Source organism: Phoxinus phoxinus (genome assembly GCF_949152265.1).
Source record: "Phoxinus phoxinus genome assembly, chromosome: 2".
Classification (NCBI taxonomy): Eukaryota; Metazoa; Chordata; class Actinopteri; order Cypriniformes; family Leuciscidae; genus Phoxinus; species Phoxinus phoxinus.
The window spans coordinates 42,525,941-42,545,099 of record NC_136877.1 but is presented as its reverse complement, the minus strand read 5'-3'; the positions used below and the strand labels follow the sequence as shown (position 1 = coordinate 42,545,099).

At 39.0% G+C, this 19,159-nt stretch overlaps 1 protein-coding gene across 3 annotated transcripts in view; it reads right to left on the bottom strand.

The window, feature by feature from the left end:
• The window catches only part of syt7b (synaptotagmin VIIb), a 127,871-nt gene that overhangs the window by 12,327 nt on the left and 96,385 nt on the right, over positions 1–19,159 (bottom strand). The gene's annotated exons all lie outside the window — the stretch shown is intronic.

Genomic DNA, 19,159 nt, shown 5'->3' with positions numbered 1-19,159 from the left:
ACGATTGCATTTGCATTCATATTCATTTTCTTGGCGGGTGGTTTCTTACCAAAGTGACCTACAGGAATGTTAATATGTCGTACCATGACAATTACATCAGGTACAAAATACAGTCTGGGTCTAGATTGACGTAAGCCTCTCTGGGTGACAGGAGACGGCCAGCTGGGTGATTATTAATAACCTGCGTTGTGCACAAAAACACACAGAACGAGCCCGACATTATGACCGTGCCATTTTTTTAAATGCTTAACACTGATAGAGACACAAAATAGTCTGAAACTCTTAAAGATAGAAAACATGCAATTAGAAATATTTACAATAATTCAACAAATGGTCGGTGAGGGAGGCACTAAACCTTCAAGAAAACATTTTCCACTAAAGAATGATATAGATTTGAAACAAAATGAAGCAGAGTAGATGGTTTTGCTGAACTAGCCCTTTCATCTCAGATCCAGGCTTTAATTGAGGCCTGAATCACAAAAATAAAACACACGCACATGCGACACGCCTAGCATCATTTCCATCGAAATCTGAGCACTAAATCTCTCTACAAAACAACATCAACGCATGGCTGCTATTAACTCGGTTTGAGATTTTAGTGTCTGACAGATACAGGAGCTTTGAGATAACATTGTTCTGTTAGATCAAGCTCTTCTGAGCTTCTGGCGGCGTGTGCAAAAACTTCCAGACAAAAAGTCTCTTTAAGGCAAGTGTGTATATCAGGGGTGGTGAACGTTGTAGAGTTAGCCTCCAACACTAATCAAAACACCTGACCCAGCTAATCAAGTTCTGAAGGGTTTCTAGGGCTACATCTACATTAATCCGGATACATTTGAAAACGGGATTTTCGTTTAAAAACGCTCTTCGTCCACACTAGCGTATTCCGACGTTTCAGTGTGGATAAGAAACTTTTGGAAATAGCCTGTAAACGCTAAATTCACCTTACTGCGCATGGGTAAAACCTCACAAAAGCTCACGGAGATGATACAGATGAAAAAATAAATAAAGTTATCGCGCAATTCTGCTGACAGGATAGTTTTATTTAGCAAAATATCTCACCATTCACTGATGTCGAACTCAGTCACCATATGTTTGGTCTAAAACGCAACTGCTCTCATGTATTGCCTCAGGACAGCACTTGTGAGTTAGTTTTCTGTCATCTTTGCAGGACTGTGATATGAAGTGCAAAGTAACATATTTGACCAACTGTGTGAAAGTGAAACATAACATTCACAATACCGGTATAAACATATGATCTATTCGTACAATATGCGTCACATGACTAAACTTACTGTACATCATCGTTTTTAAATTCCTCCGTTTTGACAGTTCACACTACAATGCGAAAGTGTGGACTGAAGGCCAAAACGGAGAGAAAAAGCTGCGTTTTCAAACGAAAACGTATTAGTCTGGAGGCCTAAAGCTACAGGCAGGGGAGTTTTTATCAGGGTTGGAGCTAAACTCTGCAGGAATATGGCTCTCCAGGGCCAGAGTTCGCCACCCCTGGCTTATATATATATATATTAGGGCTGTGAAGGTTAACATGTTAACACATGCAATTAATTAAAAATCCTTAATTTGTTAAAATAATTTAGCGTAAATAATACAAATAAATTAATGAAGCACGCAAAATTACATCATTAACATAATTTGCATAATCTACAACGTTTTTTTTAAGTTATGTTTTTGACCTTTTTGTGCCTTTTTTACCTACAGATTTTGACAGGAAAGCATGTGGTAGTGAGAGAGGGGAATAGGATTGGCACAGGACCTCGAGCTGGGAATCGAACTCGGTTCGGCGGAACGAAGCGTTAAATGTCGGCACGCTAACAACGAGGCTATCGGAGTCGACTTCTTTTAACCTGATTTCGTGTCTTTGCAGTCCAATGATCCAGAAAGCAAATGCATTCAAACAATCATTCCAAAACAGCGCAAATGTACAAGAAGAACAGCAGAATCTCACTATCATAGTAAAAAATAAAAATAAAATAAAATAAAAAAAAATTCTGGCAAGTTAATTTTAGAGCCTGTCTGTACCTTTTAAAGACCGTTCCAAAAACATACCGAGACCAGGCCGTGAAAGTTGTTCCATCCCAGGGACATTTGGCCACTCATCAAATGTTGTTTTCCTGACATTTACTTTGAAGTAATGCTTCCAAGTACCCACCAATCATTAATTCAAGGGAGTAAATCAGTCTGCAATTATCATCATCATTACTGGCAATTCGGCCACACAGCAGAAAGGCGATATCATTTCGCTGAAACAAATGTCAGAAAGAGTGGGTTAGACAAACAGAGGAACAAACCAGAGCATCATTAGAGTAGCCAGCGCTCTTCAGAGCAGCAAATCGTGCTGATAATTGTGTGGATGGTGAAGAAGTGTTGAGGATGTGTGTGGGAGGAAGCGCTGTGTTTTTTGTTTTTTTTTAAAAGAATATTCTAGCATTCAAGCACATGGGCGTTTGCAATAGAATAGGGGATTCATTCTCGTCTTTGGACCAAAATATCAAAGCTACATTTTTAGCAACAGGCTAGAAACATCCCCATTGGCTTTTGTGGTTAAAAATCACAGAGATGTTTCATTGGACACTAGACTTTCTGGTTGGACTCCTCAGAGAAACATTTTTATTGCTTAGATGTTGCTCTTTCAGCATGTCTTCCTTTTACTAGAGATAAATCTAGAAAGATTCTGTTGTTTTTGCTTTCTTCTACAACAACCCTTTCTCCTCTCAGTCCGCAGTGGGATCGCACGGACATGCTCAGTGGCCCGATCTGGCCCTGCTGTCTAATTGAATCCATGTAACAGGGTCTCTGTTCACCTTACCTACACCACATTGAGGGTGAAAATGTGCCTCCAGGACTACAGCATGATTTTGGATGTAGTGGACAGCCCTGGAATCGCAACTTGTAGAACATACAGCAATGGACACTCATTACGCACATGGCTACTTAATATGCATGTGTCCTGCATTACTTAACCAATACCAGTTGATAAACTGGGTTTCATTGTTACTAATTTGGGGGCTTCTTTGGTTTGGGACACAATAAACGGCCCAGAGTTTGAGATGGGATGAGACGGCCACGAGACGATCTGTCATCATTTGAAATGAATAACTGGTTTTGTGTTTATCAAGTTCCAAAGAAAAAAGAAAAAAGAAAGAAATAAAATAAATATAAAAATAACTGTTATAGGTAAAGTACCTAAAAGTAATATGATATAGCTAGTTAAGTACCTAATTCACTGCATTATTTAAAAAAATAATGGGTTATGTTATACACGACTGATGTTTTAATGTTTTTTAAGTCGGTTATTTTCACCAAGGCATGCATTTATGTGATCAAAATAAATAAAAAGTTAAGAAAAAAAAAACAACAACTCAAAGCTGAGTTTTCAGCAACATTACTCCAGTCTTTAGTGTCACATGATCCTTCAGAAATCATTCTAATATGCTGATTTGTTGCTCAAGAAATATTTCTTAATATCATTAGTGTTGGAAACAGTTGTGCTGCTTAAAATTTTTGTGGAAACCATCATATATATTTTTTCAAGATTTTTGATGAATAGGAAGTAAAAAAAAAAAAAAACAGCATTCATTTTAAATAAAAATATTTTGTAAGTTTAAAAAGGTCTTTTATAAAGGTCTGTGTTGTTGTGATCAATTGAATGCCTCCTTGTTGAATAAAAGTATTATTATTATTAATGAAAGTATTTCTTAAAAAAAAAAAAAAAGTCTACTGCAAAATGTCCAGAATCAATCATTAAAGTATATGAGAATCAATGAATGTAGTTTATGATTAAATACATATTACACAGACCGTGTGTTTTTGTGGCCGTCAGGCAGGTTATCTGTAACTGTCATAGTAGAAGAACCACGTAAACTAATGAGGTGTTTACTGTATCTGTGTACATGTGTGTGTGTTTGTTTCCTCAGAGATGTTTGAGTGTCCTGCTCTGAACTGAAGACAGAGATGAAACGTTCCTCAGCTCGTGGGCCTGACGCTCATGTGGCCTGACAGCTCACCGCCACTCAGCGGCCCAACAGACACCACTTCACTACAGCACAGACAAAAACCTTATATCATAGTACACTTCATTTTAGATCACTCTACTTTTCACAATATATTGTTATTCATGCTGGAATTTTAACAAATTCCTTAATAAACTGCCTCCCCTACCCCCCTCCCAGAAAAGCTGAATTATCAGTAATTTATTTTTTCAGCATCATCACTCCAGTCTTCAGTGTCACATGATCCTTCAAAAATCATTCTAGTAAATTACATTCTCATTATAAAAGAAAAAAAGAACAGGATTTATTTGAAATAGATTTTTTTTTTTTTTAACAATGTAAAAGTATTTACTGTCACTGAACAATTGAATGCATCTTTGCTGAATTAAACTAAAGTTAAAACAGATGGGTTTTATGTGTCGACTCAGCCAGAGTTTTTTTCTGGTGAAAGAAATACATAAATGAAGAAGAAAGCCAAAATAATAAATTTCATAGATGTAAATTTACTGAGTAATCCACTCTTTTGTAGAGAGCACAAGAAGTGCTTTTTCTCATTTTTGAACTGTCACCATTAGCAGATTGTACTAATAGACCTACCAATCTCAGTGTAAAAATAAAATAATGAAGATGTCATCTTTCTAAAGTTATTTTTACCCCTCGGCTCCAAATCTCAGGTGAAAACTGTCATTACGACCCCCTCTACAAATTAGTGGATTAATCAGTTATTAAACATTCATGACATTTAATATTTTGGCTTTCTTCTTGATTAATGTTTGTCTTTCTTCAGAAAAAAATAAAAAATGAACAAAATAAAAAATTTGAGCAGGGGAAGTTTCTGAACATTTGGTTGATTTGACATTTAATGACCTAGATAACTTTCTGGTTGAATGAGTCACATTTGAAGCTGTAAAATAGCTGGCACGCATCAACATAAATCTATATTAATGCGCCACGTAGCAACGTGCTGTGAGATGGGAGAAAATGATATAAATTTAGAGGAATAAGAAGAAGGAGAAGACCAGGATGGATGACTGAAGGGAAGGCTGGGGCAATGGGGTGGGAGGAAATGAAAGCAGTGAACATATGAGGCAGGGATGGAGTGAGAGATGAGCATGACAATGTGGAGGCGTGTTGATACACATGTGCATGATGCATGGAGCTAAACTGTCAACATGTGGACAGACTGGAGGAGAGACGCCAGAGACGGTCGCTGCATGATGGATGATGTTCGCAGGAAAATCCAACCGCCTGTGGAGAACTGAAAGCCGGACACATATGAGTGAACTGTTGGATCCACACTGGTGCTACACCACATTATTGCTTGATGATGTGAAGATATGTGTAGAGTTTTTTTCATTACGCGAAAAGCGTAACACTAAACGTAAAAGAAACCATCTGAATTTGGTGTAAACCAAGGATAGTCATTAAAACCTTGATGCATCGAGTACAGTGTAAGGCTGTGTTCAGAATAGCATTCCACCAAACTGCTTGTAGTATTTCTAGGGCTGCAACTGCTAATCGGTAAAAACGATACTGAAAATAACCGTCAAAAATTTTAATGCGCTAGCAACCACCTACAACACCCTAGCAATCACACCCTAGCAACTACTCAGAACACTCTAGCAACCACAGAGCAACTACCTACAACACCCTAGCAACCACCTACAACACTCTAGCATCCACATAGCATAGCAACTACTCAGAACACTCTAGCAACCACCAACAAAACCCTAGCATCCACATAGCAACCACACCCCAGCCATCGCCCAGCACACCCTAGCAACCACCAACAAAACCCTAGCATCCACATAGCAACCACACCCCAGCCATCACCCAGCACACCCTAGCAACCACAGAGCAACCAACCAGAACACCCTAGAAACTACAAAGCAACCTCTCAGAAAACTCTAGCAACCACATAGCAATCACCTACACTCTAGCAACCACCTACAAGACCCTAGCAACCACCTACAACACCCTAGTATCCACATAGCAACCACACCCTAGCAACTACTCAGAACCACAGAGCAACACCCTAGAAACCACCTACAACACTCTAGCATCCACATAGCATAGCAACTACCTATAACACCCTAGCAACTACTCCGAAAACTCCAGCAACCACAGAGCAACTACCTATAACACCCTAGCAACCACCTACAACACTTTAGCATCCACATAACATAGCAACCACCTAGAACACCCTAGCAACCACAGAGCAACTACCCAGAACACACTAGCAACCACAGAGCAACTACCCAGAACACCCTAGCAACCACAGAGCAACCAACCAGAACACCCTAGAAACTACAAAGCAACCTCTCAGAAAACTCTAGCAACCACATAGCAATCACCTACACTCTAGCAACCACCTACAACACCCTAGTATCCACATTGCAACCACACCCTAGCAACTACTCAGAACCACAGAGCAACAACCTACAACACCCTAGCAACCACCTACAACCCTCTAGCATCCACATAGCATAGCAACTACCTATAACACCCTAGCAACTACTCAGAACACTCTAGTAACCACAGAGCAACTACCTACAACACCCTAGCAACCACCTACAACACTTTAGCATCCACATAACATAGCAACCACCTAGAACACCCTAGCAACCACAGAGCAACTACCCAGAACACACTAGCAACCACAGAGCAACTACCCAGAACTCTCTAGCAAACACCAATAACACCCTAGCAACCACCTAGAACACCATAGCATCCATATAGCAACCACACCCAATCTACTACCCAGAATCGATCAAAAGTGACACATCCATGTGCTGCTGTTGTTGTGCATCATATTTTATGTATAATTTTGTGGCCACCGTCTCCTTTATTAAATGGTGTTGGATGAAAGTGTCCAGAGAGCAGGTGCAGACGCCGCTGACTGACATCTCCCCGTCTGCTGTTTTCATTTGATCACGCATCACTGTTAGTTAGCTGGACAGCTGCTGCTGCACATCTTATTTTAAATTCAATTCGCCTATGTTCCTCCGCAATTAAACGCCCTCTGACACCGACACACATGCGACACACAGAATGCAATTTTTACCCCTGGAACACGATTGGGTGAGTTTTGAATAGCAATTGGGATGGTTTTGTTACACAAACCTGGCAACCCTGACTAAAAAAAATCTGATAAATAAGATTAAAAACTGTACTTTTTATTCTATTGAAAATCCTAAACTTTGAAAGTAAAAATAAGTCTAGTAAAAACAAAAAATTTAATTTTCATATCTGCTTCGTTTCAACACAAATACATAATTCATATAAGAACAGTTTGCATTTGTTCCTCTGTTGTGGATCTTTCTAGGGAGTTTCTCCTCGCCTTTAGCAGCTCACATGCGGTTTCAAGGCAATATTCTCTGTTAAATTACTTTGGAACAATATTTATTGTGAGAAGTACTGTACACATAAATTTCATCAGATTTATACAGTTTTTAGAGATAAACAGTTTTTAGAGATAAAACTATTTACATTCGATAATCATGAAAACAAATCTCAGATAACGGTTGACTAGGTAACAATGTGTAATTAGACCAAAGGTTCATTTTGCGCCGGAGTTCTCCTTTAATATTACTCTAAAATTAGGTAGAAAACAATGCTGTCAACAAAAAAAAATAGATATCTTGCAGACAATTTTGTAATCTTTTGTTTCGGCTTCGTACAATTACAGTAAAAAAAAGAAGAAAAAAAAGAATATAGGACACATTCTGCCTTTGTAATATCACACTTGCAATTTTTCTCACACAGTTTACACATATAGGTGCCGAAAAGTTTGAAAACGGCTGATCTACAGCACTAATGCTGTGAATGATGTAACAGAGCTCATTGTATATCCTAGACTGATACAGTCCAGTGCACTAGACCATCATCCCTTATAAAAGACGCCGATGGCCTGTCGGACACATATGCTTCGCGCACCGGCGGAGCTCTGAACCATGTAGCCTAGCGGCCCGTCTTCTGCCGTCAACCCTGTCGCCAAACAGGCAGGAGAGTGTTACTGTTAAAGCTGTATTTATGTCCTGTGTGCGCGTGTCTGTAGGCACAAGCTCACTAAGCCCAATGCTGTCATGCTTGGCCGGTCTTTATTTCCATATCACTAGGAGGATGATATTGAGCCGGCCCGGCCCTGCCTCTCTGGCTCAGTGCTTCCATCGCTATCTGTGCACGTGTGTGTATGTGTGGAGGCAAGAGGGAAATAGTGAAACGTGTGTGTGTCTGACAGTGACTTAAGCTGTCCGTCTCAGCACGATGCTCCTGCTCTGAAATGACACACAGCAGTGAATCTGGCAACAAATGAGGAAGACAGCGGTGAGGAAGATTCCCGGAGAGGGGCCGATTGGATATGTGTGGGCAGTTTTCGTGAAATCTGTGTTTGATCTCCTGTAAGCTGGATATTTTACCTTCATTAATCTTTGGAATGACTGATCGGATTGCCAAAAGCAGACAAAAGTGTCGATAGCCTACTTGAGGTTAAACTGTGAGAGACCAAAGTTATGACAGTGTTAAAGGAATTAAAAACATTCTGTCATAATTGACTCACGCTCATGTCATTCCAAACCTGTTTGGCTTTCTTTCTTCTATAAAACCCAAAAGGTAAACGCAAGGAATGTTCTGGACACGTCTGTCACACATACAATGAAATTACTTTTATTCTTCAAGGATGCATTGATAAAAAGTGAAAGTAAAGACATTTCTAAGGTTACAAAAAAGGCTTTATTTTAAGGCGAGACACTACAGGTGAATAGGGTAACATTTTTAACTAGCAGATATCACCACGAAACTTTCCCAGTTGATTACCTACATTAAGTTGAGAAAAAAATGTATTACAAGTTTTCTGTAATTTAATTTTTAAATATGCAAATTAGGCAATATCTAATTAAATATGCACTAATTTGCATATATTTAAAAAAACGAAATATGAGTATTGGATAAAGCCAGGTTAAAAACATTTTTTTCATTGTGTTCACATATTAGATGGGACAAAAATTAGGGATTTATGGATATCTACTTTTGTTATCCTGTAAATCAGAATATACTGTCAATAGCCTAAAAAAAATGGAATAAAATGTTATATAAATCAGGCTAGGAATAATATATTTACAAATCCCTCTGTAAATGTCTTCATAATATAACTAGGTACAAGACTGGAAACTGTGGTGTGTATAGGTGCTACTGAAGTGGAGACCACCACCTTCAACTAAACCTTGCGAAGACAGAGAGACTTGTAATCCCGGCTAACCCAGCACTTCATCACAACTTCACCATTCAGCTCGTCATCCATTACTCCATCAAGATCAGCCAGGAACCTTGGAGTTGTAATTGATGAACAATTGATCTTCACAGACCACATTGCTAGCACTGCCCAGTCATGCAGATTTGCCTTGTACAACATCAGAAGGATCAGGCCTTTCCTATCAGAGCATGCACAACTTGTTCAGGCGCTTGTTCTATCCAGACTGGACTACTGTAATGCTCTCCTGGCTGGTCTCCCAGCTTGCACTGTCAAACCTCTGCAACTGATCCAGAATGCTGCAGAGTGGTCTTCAACGAGCCGAAGAGAGCACACGTCACTCCTCTCCTCACAAAATTGCACTGGTTGCCAGTTGGCGCTCACATCAAATTCAAGTCACTGACGTTTGCCTACAGAACGTTTGCCTTTTACTTTCACGATTGGCTGCTGATTAAAAAGGAAATGACCATATTTGGATCCGACAGCATTGTAGAGAGAGAGAGCTTTCTAACAGTTTATGTAAATGACGGGGTGCAGACAGAGATCGCGGGGTAGCGGGATGATTTAGAACGCTAACTTTTGTTGAATTTATGAGAAATATACAGACGCAAACAGACAAAGTGTAGTAAAATGAAGACCTAAATGTATATTTCAGATTTTTTTTTCACCACAAGTCTGAAAGAAGACATGTTATTGATGACAAATATTCCAAAATCTCAAAATTGACCAGTGAAAAAAAAAACAGTTTTTGCCTGCCGTGTCTCGCCTTGAATAAAGAATCCTAAATTAAATTGTATCATGGTTTCCACCAAAATATTAAGCGGCACAACTGTTTTCAAAATTCTTGAGCAACAAATCAGCATATTAGAATGATTTCTGAAGGATCATGTGACACTGAAGACATGCTGAAAATTCAGCTTTGCCATCACAAGAATAAATTACATTTAACATATATTCATAAAGAAAATGCTTATTTTAATATACAGGTCATACAGGTTTGTAACTACATGAGGGTGAATAAATGATGTCAATGTTACCATTTGTGGGTGATATCTCCCTTTAAATCGCTCAGCAAGTATCAATGAAACCACAACATAGTAAAAGAATGTGTGTTATCAACCCTTTGTTCTTATCCTCCTAAATCCTACCTGCAGTTTGCTCAACAATAGCAGGATATCTAGGGATCATCACTTGTACCCAGCCTCCCGTGTACAAATCAGTGCGTCTCCGCTGCAATGACTCCAGCACCACAGACAAACAAAAATACATGACAGGAACAGCAAACTGGGAAACGACACACACCTTAAAACACTTCGAATCCATTATGTCATGATGCAGTCGAGAGGTCCACTTCAGGGACATCTTGAAGAGGAAACGTTTCTTGTTTCTCTCTCGCTCGTTCTCTCCACAGACCCAGGCTAAAGCAGGCAGCTCTTTTCTCACAAGCCACACTTCTGGCTAACGGCATAAAATAGATTTTTCTGTGAAATTTTTGCTGCCCTTTCTGATTGTTGCTGCACAAATGACTTTAATCGGCTGTCACGGACACTTTGCATGTAGTCCACGGGCGGTCGTCTGGGCCTGAGACTAGTGCCGCCCAGGTTTCTGGCTAGAATACCTCATTTCCTTTACCTACATCATCAGAGCACACAGGAATACGGGAACACGCCAACTCTGTAGATCATTGTGTCAACATCATACTAGGTGGATGTCCATGAAATAAATACAGATGGTATTATAATGCCAGGATGAGTAACAAATCAACTTTAACAATAAAAGGTTGATTCGTTGCGAACTACAAAGTGAAATACAGCAAAACAAAAATGTAATTACAGTAACACTGTACTTTAAAACCTTTAGTTCACTTGTGATACTGTCTCAGTCCACTTTGCATTCACACTGTTGTTTTGATAACAACAACAACAACAATAATAATAATAATGTAAAATATTAGTAATGAATTAAATATTTTTAGCATTATAATTATTATTTTTAAAAAAGTTATTATTTTAAGATTACTAGTGTAGGCTATTGTAAAATATATTAAATAATAATTAATAAAAATAGTAGTATTCTAAAATTTAAAATAAGAGAAATACAACTATTGTAATATTATACTGTACATTAAAATATTCATCAACAATTTCAATAATATGTAAAATATTAGTAATACATAAAATATTTTTAGCATTACTATTATTTAATAGTATATTATTATTATTTTCAATTATTATTCTTTAAAAATAAAACTATATAAATCATTATACTGTGAAATAAATATTAAATAATAATAATTATTATTGTAATCTAAAAATAAGACTATAATTAGGCTATATATACATACATATACAATATATACAGTAGGCTATATATGAAAGAGAGTGTGTAATATTCATTTTACAATTTAGGAGTTTGTTAGGAGTCAAAGCCTCAAGATTTTATTTTGGTGAGAAACTGTAAATTTTTGACATGCTGTAAATCTCTGTAAACAAAAATGAATGAAATATATGTAAAAAACCATGTGAATCGGTTGCTCTTAAGTTATAGGCAACTCAGATCACATATTATGTCACATGATTAGGACGCACTGTTTGAGAAAACAACCAATGGGTCACCCTTACCCAAACTGCCTGCCATCCATCACTGTAGCTCAAATCCTCATAAATCATATCACTGCATAAGCATACAGGTGCCGCTCAATTGTGTGAACTGCACAAAGTCACACAAACACACACGTCCATGTGCACTGAAGACCAACAGTCAAGGTCAGGATTTTCGTTAAATAAAACATTCAATTTCATATCGTAAATTTTACGTCGAACAAAATACGACACGTGTCACATGGGATCAATCTATGATACTCTTGCGTCTTTTTTAAAAAGCTTGCCGCTGGTCGCTATTCACCGCCATTATATGGCGAGCGGCGCGAGCAGGCCGTAACCTTTTTAAAATTCTCCCTTTGCGGTCCATAAAAGAAAGAAAGCATACGACATTAGAACAACTCCAGGAGTAATTTATGACTTGATTTTTATTTTAAGGTGAACTACCCCTTTAACTATTTCTCTAATAAGCTCCAAATGCATGAACACTCAGTAGGGGCCACTGGCGGTACAGGCTATCTGATGCCACGCTGCTTGATTCACAAACCCAAATGGCCCTTGCTACTCAATGCCGATCCATAAACGTAATATGGCTCTCCTCTCATGAGCACACATCATCCGAATGAGCTTTCTGCTATTATAATCATACTCATAAGTGGCTCACACAGGAAAATATAATGGAAATATATAATTGAGCTGTGGCAGGTGGATACTGATACAGATGCATTTCTCATATTGCGCGAGCGATATGGCCACGGTGTTATGCTGATGAATAGCTTGTTTTTCAAACAGATTGATTCGGTGGAGCTCTTGGGGAGTGGCGGCGGTCGATGGAGAGGCTTCGGGGCGCTGTTACACCGTGATTCATTTCAAACTGGGCCACGGGAGGGCGGAGGAAAAAGAGCGAAGGATGAGAGCGTAAAGAAGCATGATTATTTTAACACGGAGAGCACAAGCGCTTTGATGAAGAGCCCGGGTATCAGGGGAGCAGGTTAAGACACCGTCTGAGAGGATGTTACTCACTCTTCCTCTCTGGTTTTATCCTCAGAGGACACAGAGTTCGGCTCGCACTTCTCTTTTAATGTGACGTAGGCTTTTATGAGCTGCGTGTGTGTGAGAGAGAGAGAGACAGGAGGATATACTGTAATGGATACCAGGGTTGGGGAGTAACTAACTAAATAAACTGAAAGATCTTTCTTCGCAACACTTTCCCATCCTGCTTTACTGTGTCGATTAACAAAGAGTGTGGTTCATGAGTTATATTTTCATGTGTTCTCGTGTCCACTGGAGCTCATTGAAAGGCCAGGGGCAGGGTGGGTGTGACCCTGCTGTTGCCCTAGTGACAGGGGTCTGGTTACTGAGTGGAATGATTGAAGGCAGTTATTAGTAGAGCAAGGACACTCTCCATGGCGACCATTCCAGACGGGCCCCGGAGGGCCAGGGTGAGCTTTGATCACAGTCTGATGCTTTGACAGGCTCCCTACCCAAAGAGAGCGCGAGACAACGGAAGAGAAAGACAAGAAGAGAGACTTTTTTTTTTGCATATCAGTTTTTGTGGATTGCAAATATATTTACCGTAACAGACCTTGCTAACTTGTTTACTTAATTTTTTTAAATATTATTTCAAACAAAATGTTATAATTTATAATCAGCATAATATATATTACCACTGAGAAGTTTGATGTTAGTAAGATCTTTTTGAAAGAAGTGTCTTAATCTTACTTTGTTTGATAAAAAAAAAAATACAGTAAAAACAGTAATATTGTGAAATTGAAAATATCGGTGCGGTGCTTGCAGAAGCTCAAACGTGCTGCGTAACACGAGAATGAACCTCATTGGTTCTTGCAGAAGCTAAAACGTGATGCGTAACACGAGAATGAACCTCATTGGTTCTTGCTGAAGCTCAAACGTGCTGCGTAACACGAGAATCAACCTCATTGGTTCTTGCTGAAGCTCAAACGTGCTGCGTAACACGAGAATGAACCTCATTGGTTCTTGCTGAAGCTCAAACGTGGCGCGTAACACGAGAATGAACCTCATTGGTTCTTGCAGAAGCTCAAACGTGCTGCGTAACACGAGAATGAACCTCATTGGTTCTCACTGAAGCTCAAACGTGATGCGTAACACGAGAATCAACCTCATTGGTTCTTGCTGAAGCTCAAACGTGATGCGTAACACGAGAATGAACCTCATTGGTTCTCGCTGAAGCTCAAACGTGGTTCTCGCTGAAGCTCAAACGTGCTGCGTAACACGAGAATGAACCTCATTGGTTCTCGCTGAAGCTCAAACGTGCTGCGTAACACGAGAATGAACCTCATTGGTTCTCGCTGAAGCTCAAACGTGCTGCGTAACATGAGAATCAACCTCATTGGTTCTTGCAGAAGATAAAACGTGCTGCGTAACACGAGAATGAACCTCATTGGTTCTTGCAGAAGCTCAAACGTGATGCGTAACACGAGAATGAACCTCATTGGTTCTTGCTGAAGCTCAAACGTGCTGCGTAACACGAGAATGAACCTCATTGGTTCTCGCTGAAGCTCAAACGTGATGCGTAACACGAGAATGAACCTCATTGGTTCTTGCTGAAGCTCAAACGTGCTGCGTAACACGAGAATGAACCTCATTGGTTCTCGCTGAAGCTCAAACGTGATGTGTAACATGAGAATGAACCTCATTGGTTCTTGCTGAAGCTCAAACGTGCTGCGTAACACGAGAATGAACCTCATTGGTTCTCGCTGAAGCTCAAATGTGATGTGTAACATGAGAATCAACCTCATTGGTTCTTGCAGAAGCTAAAACGTGCTGCGTAACATGAGAATCAACCTCATTGGTTCTTGCTGAAGCTCAAACGTGCTGCGTAACACGAGAATCAACCTCATTGGTTCTTGCTGAAGCTCAAACGTGCTGCGTAACACGAGAATGAACCTCATTGGTTCTCGCTGAAGCTCAAATGTGATGTGTAACATGAGAATCAACCTCATTGGTTCTTGCAGAAGCTAAAACGTGCTGCGTAACACGAGAATGAACCTCATTGGTTCTTGCTGAAGCTCAAACGTGCTGCGTAACACGAGAATCAACCTCATTGGTTCTTGCTGAAGCTCAAACGTGCTGCGTAACACGAGAATCAACCTCATTGGTTCTTGCTGAAGCTCAAACGTGCTGCGTAACACGAGAATCAACCTCATTGGTTCTTGCAGAACAACATGAGGGTGAGTACTTAATGACATAATTTTTGGGTGAACTATCCCTTTAATTTCTTTAAAAAAAAAATCTTCCTGACCTCCAACTTTGGAGCTTATATAACAAAAGTACTGATTGACCACATGAGTGTGAAGGTTGCGTCCCCATCAGCCACTTATGAGGTTCTATTTCAGTCAGAAAGTAGACGGTAAGAAACAAGGCAGCTCAATAGGGGTCAGAACAGTTTTGTTTGACCGAGTGCAGCTTTAGAATCTCAGAGCAGAAATTGCAATCTTTAGAATCTCAGAACAGATGTCATAACACACAGTCATTCTTCAGCGTGATTGGACACGGACACTAAAAGTGGGCGTGTCCCGGCGATGCTCTCATGGATCTCATCCGGTTCATCTCACTCTGTGTCACCACAGGCCGCTGGGTGTAGTGTGTCTCCTTTAAGGAGTCTAATACGTCAACATAAGGCAGACAGACAGGCCATCGAGAGGCAAACTTCCTTCGAAAATAAATGACTGTGCTTGTTAATAGGTTTGTGGAAAACAATAGCTGAGGGCAGTTGGTTCCTCCTAACACACACTTTCTGTTGTGAAAAAGCACTGAGGCAGGATGGAGCTAGTCAAGACTTCCAAACACTCCCCAATTCTCATTGGGACCACAATAGATTTGTTGTAGTGGGACTAAATGTATGATTCATATGCGGAAGGTATTCCGTTGTCGGCGGGAGAGTGGTTGTTATTTAGTTAGTTTTTCAATGAAACGTCTGAGAAACAAGTTCATAGTTCCCTGTAGTGTTGTTGAGATACATTTCTGTGAATACATTTTTTAAACTGTATATTTCAGTTCTTTTAAAAGGACAGCGCAAAAAGGAACTGTCTGCCATGATTTACTCACCCTCATGTGGTTTCAAACTCTCTTTCTTCAGTGGAATGCAAAAGAAGAAATTGTGAAAATGTCTCAGGCTTCTTCATTTTTTTGTCCTTGCAAAAAGTCAGTGGGGTCCAATGTTATTTTAGACCCAATTAATATCTAAATTATCTTACTTTCTATTGCATCCCACTGATAAAAGAAAGTCTTTGGTTTTGGAACAACAAGAGGTGAGTTTATGGAGCAGAGATTGTCAATAAGCTGAAATCTTCAGCGAACAACATGTTGTTTACAGATGGTTGCTAAAACTATTTCATATTTTAAATAATTTAAATCGTTATGTTAACCTTTTGAAGAATATGAATGTAAAGCTCTGGTTCAAAACCTAGTGAGCTCGCTTACCATCTACAAAGACAGCTGGCATCTAAGGGAGCATCCTGAAATGGAACCTTAAAAGTGAGTGATTTGGAACACTCTATGGGCCCTATTTTAACGACCTGAAACGCAAGCAGCAAACGCGAAACGCAAGTAACTTTGTGGGCGGATCCCTGTTGCTATTATACCGGTGGGATAAATTACTCTTGCGCCCGACGCAAATCTAAAATGGGTTGGTCTGAAGTAGCTACATTATTCATAGGTGTGGTTTGGGCGTAACGTGAAATAAACCAATCAGAGCATCATCTCACATTCCCTTTAAGAGCAGACACGCTTGTTCCATGGCGGATTGCTATTATAACGGTGGATTTGCCAGGCGCACGCCAGGAGCAGTTCACAGCTGAGGAGACCGACGTTCTCGTCAGGGCCGTAAAACACAGAGAAGTGACATTGTATGAGGATGGGAGAAACCCACCTAAATAAGTTAAACAGGCGTATAATAATTTGGGTAAATGTGTAAGCTAGATTTATGCCTATTTTTTAACATCTTCATGGACACAACAATGATTTCCCTCGTGTGTTAATATGTTTCTTTGTAATAATGAATGATTTGCAAAAATGAAAACTGATGCGTCTGTTTAGATTAGAGAATCAAAGTGTATGCGCGTTGTGCATACGCTACATAATGGCCAAGCATGCGCCCTTAAAATACCATATGCGCCACTGTCTTTAGACTAGGTTTTTCCTGGTCAGTGGCGGAATTGTTTTCTAAAACTGAAAAATAACACCAGGCGATGTTTGCGCCGGAACACGCCTCCTTTTTTCCCTGAACCGCCCCCAGGAGCGCAAGTTCATTCCCTAATTTACAGACGTGCGTCTGTGGAGGGAAAAGTCCGCTGTGCGCGGGTGCAAAATAGGAATGATAAATGCGTCAGTGTACAAAGTCAATTGCGCTGGGTGCAAGATAGGGCCCTATATCACAGAAATATACATACAGTGAATGACATTAACAATTGATTTGAATAGAGGTATAAGGCAAAAGGAACAACACACTACTCTAATATGCATAAATATACAGTGCCTTTGAAATGGCATAAAGTTTTGAAATGCCTATAGGCAAAGTTGGGGTTTGGACAATATTAGCATAAATTCTATATTCAATTTGCCTTGAAAGGTGAAAACAAACTATTAAAACAAATGTTATTGGACAAAAAAAATGTATAAATAGAAAATGGAAAGTATACTTTTATTTATGCACTTATGCAATTTTTTTAAATTAATTAAAACATATAAAATATTTTTATATTTATACCAAGAAATGTAAGCTGATTTTGTCCAAAAAACTCACTTTGCCTGGGGTGTTTCAACCTATTTTTGGAGCAAATTTTTATGACTCTTTGATGGTTTTAAAACTGTATTAAAATAATAATAATAATAATAATTATCGTTAATTACAATATTTCTTACTATTATAATTTTATAACGATACATTATTTAATAATTATTTATTTAATATTATAAATAATTATTTATTTAATATTATACATTCTAAATATTTAATTTATTAATATTTTTCCTGGAAATCACCATTTAAAAACCACCCCATTTTTCCAGGTTTTCCCTGATCATGGCAGACTGCAGGAATGGACCTTGTTTGAGCAGACGGGATGAAAATGATTATAAATTGAGAGCAGATGGACATGAAGTAAAATTCCCGGGTGCCTTCGGAATGAAACTTGGAGTTGGATGGAAAAAATCCGTCCTGTTGTAGACCTCAACACTCCAGTTTAACTAGCCTGAAGCTGAGAGACTGTGAACTCCTGAGTGTGTCTGATTATAAAGTGCTGTGTGTGTATTTGTGTGGGTTGATGTGTGTTTAAAGAGTCAAGACTTATTCTCTCGGCAGAAGCCAGAACTATATGTATGTGTGTGCGTGTGCATGATACGTGTCTCAACCAGACGGAGGAGGGTGTATTTTTAGTTGGGACTACACTCTCTTATAATGAGCACACCCCCACTGCGATGCCGACACCTCACTGAAACACAGATCACAGTGAGTGAGAGAGAGGGCTACCAAAGGGAATGCAAGATGATAGCGAAAAAGTTCAAAATGACAGACCAAATAACCCAGACGAGGATACAAGAACAAACAAACCAAAAAACTCAATAGGATTACTCACATGAATAATAAAAACCAACATTAGCATGAACACATTTGAATATTTTAGCACCTCTGTGATGTTAACCAACAAATTCCAGAAAAGCCACATTTGTTTCTTATTTCTGCATATGGCAAGCGCCAAGACAACGTCAAACGTAGCGAGCAGAGGGAGTAAACTCACTGGTACGACTCATTGACAAGGTGATTGATAACCGGCTAAGCTACACAAGGACGACCATTGATTTTGCGATGAGCTTGAGTGGATTGAGCACTTGCAGTTCTGAATTACTAACGATGACCAACAGTTGATTTGGTCACTTTCACGTCCATTTCACACTTTTAAAAGCCAACTGTCAACTGTAAAACATCTGCTTTAAGATAATGAAATATTTGGCATTGCAACACTTTTTTCGTCATAATACACTGATCTTAACCATGTAAAGCCTGAAATATACAAAATAATTTTTAATGCAATGGTGCAAAAATCTACAAAAAAGTTTGCATATGTGTTTTTGTTGTGTAATTGATCAGGCTTTTATGGCTCATATACAGTAGTATTAAATGCAGAATATGGCTCTCATACTCGAATAAGTACTTTTTTTTTTACATTTTATGCAGAGTAAAAACAGGCAATTTACTGCAGTTGCTATTTATATGGGCAAAAAAAGTAAGATGAAATTCCAATAGCTTGGTATGTAAATCAATAAGA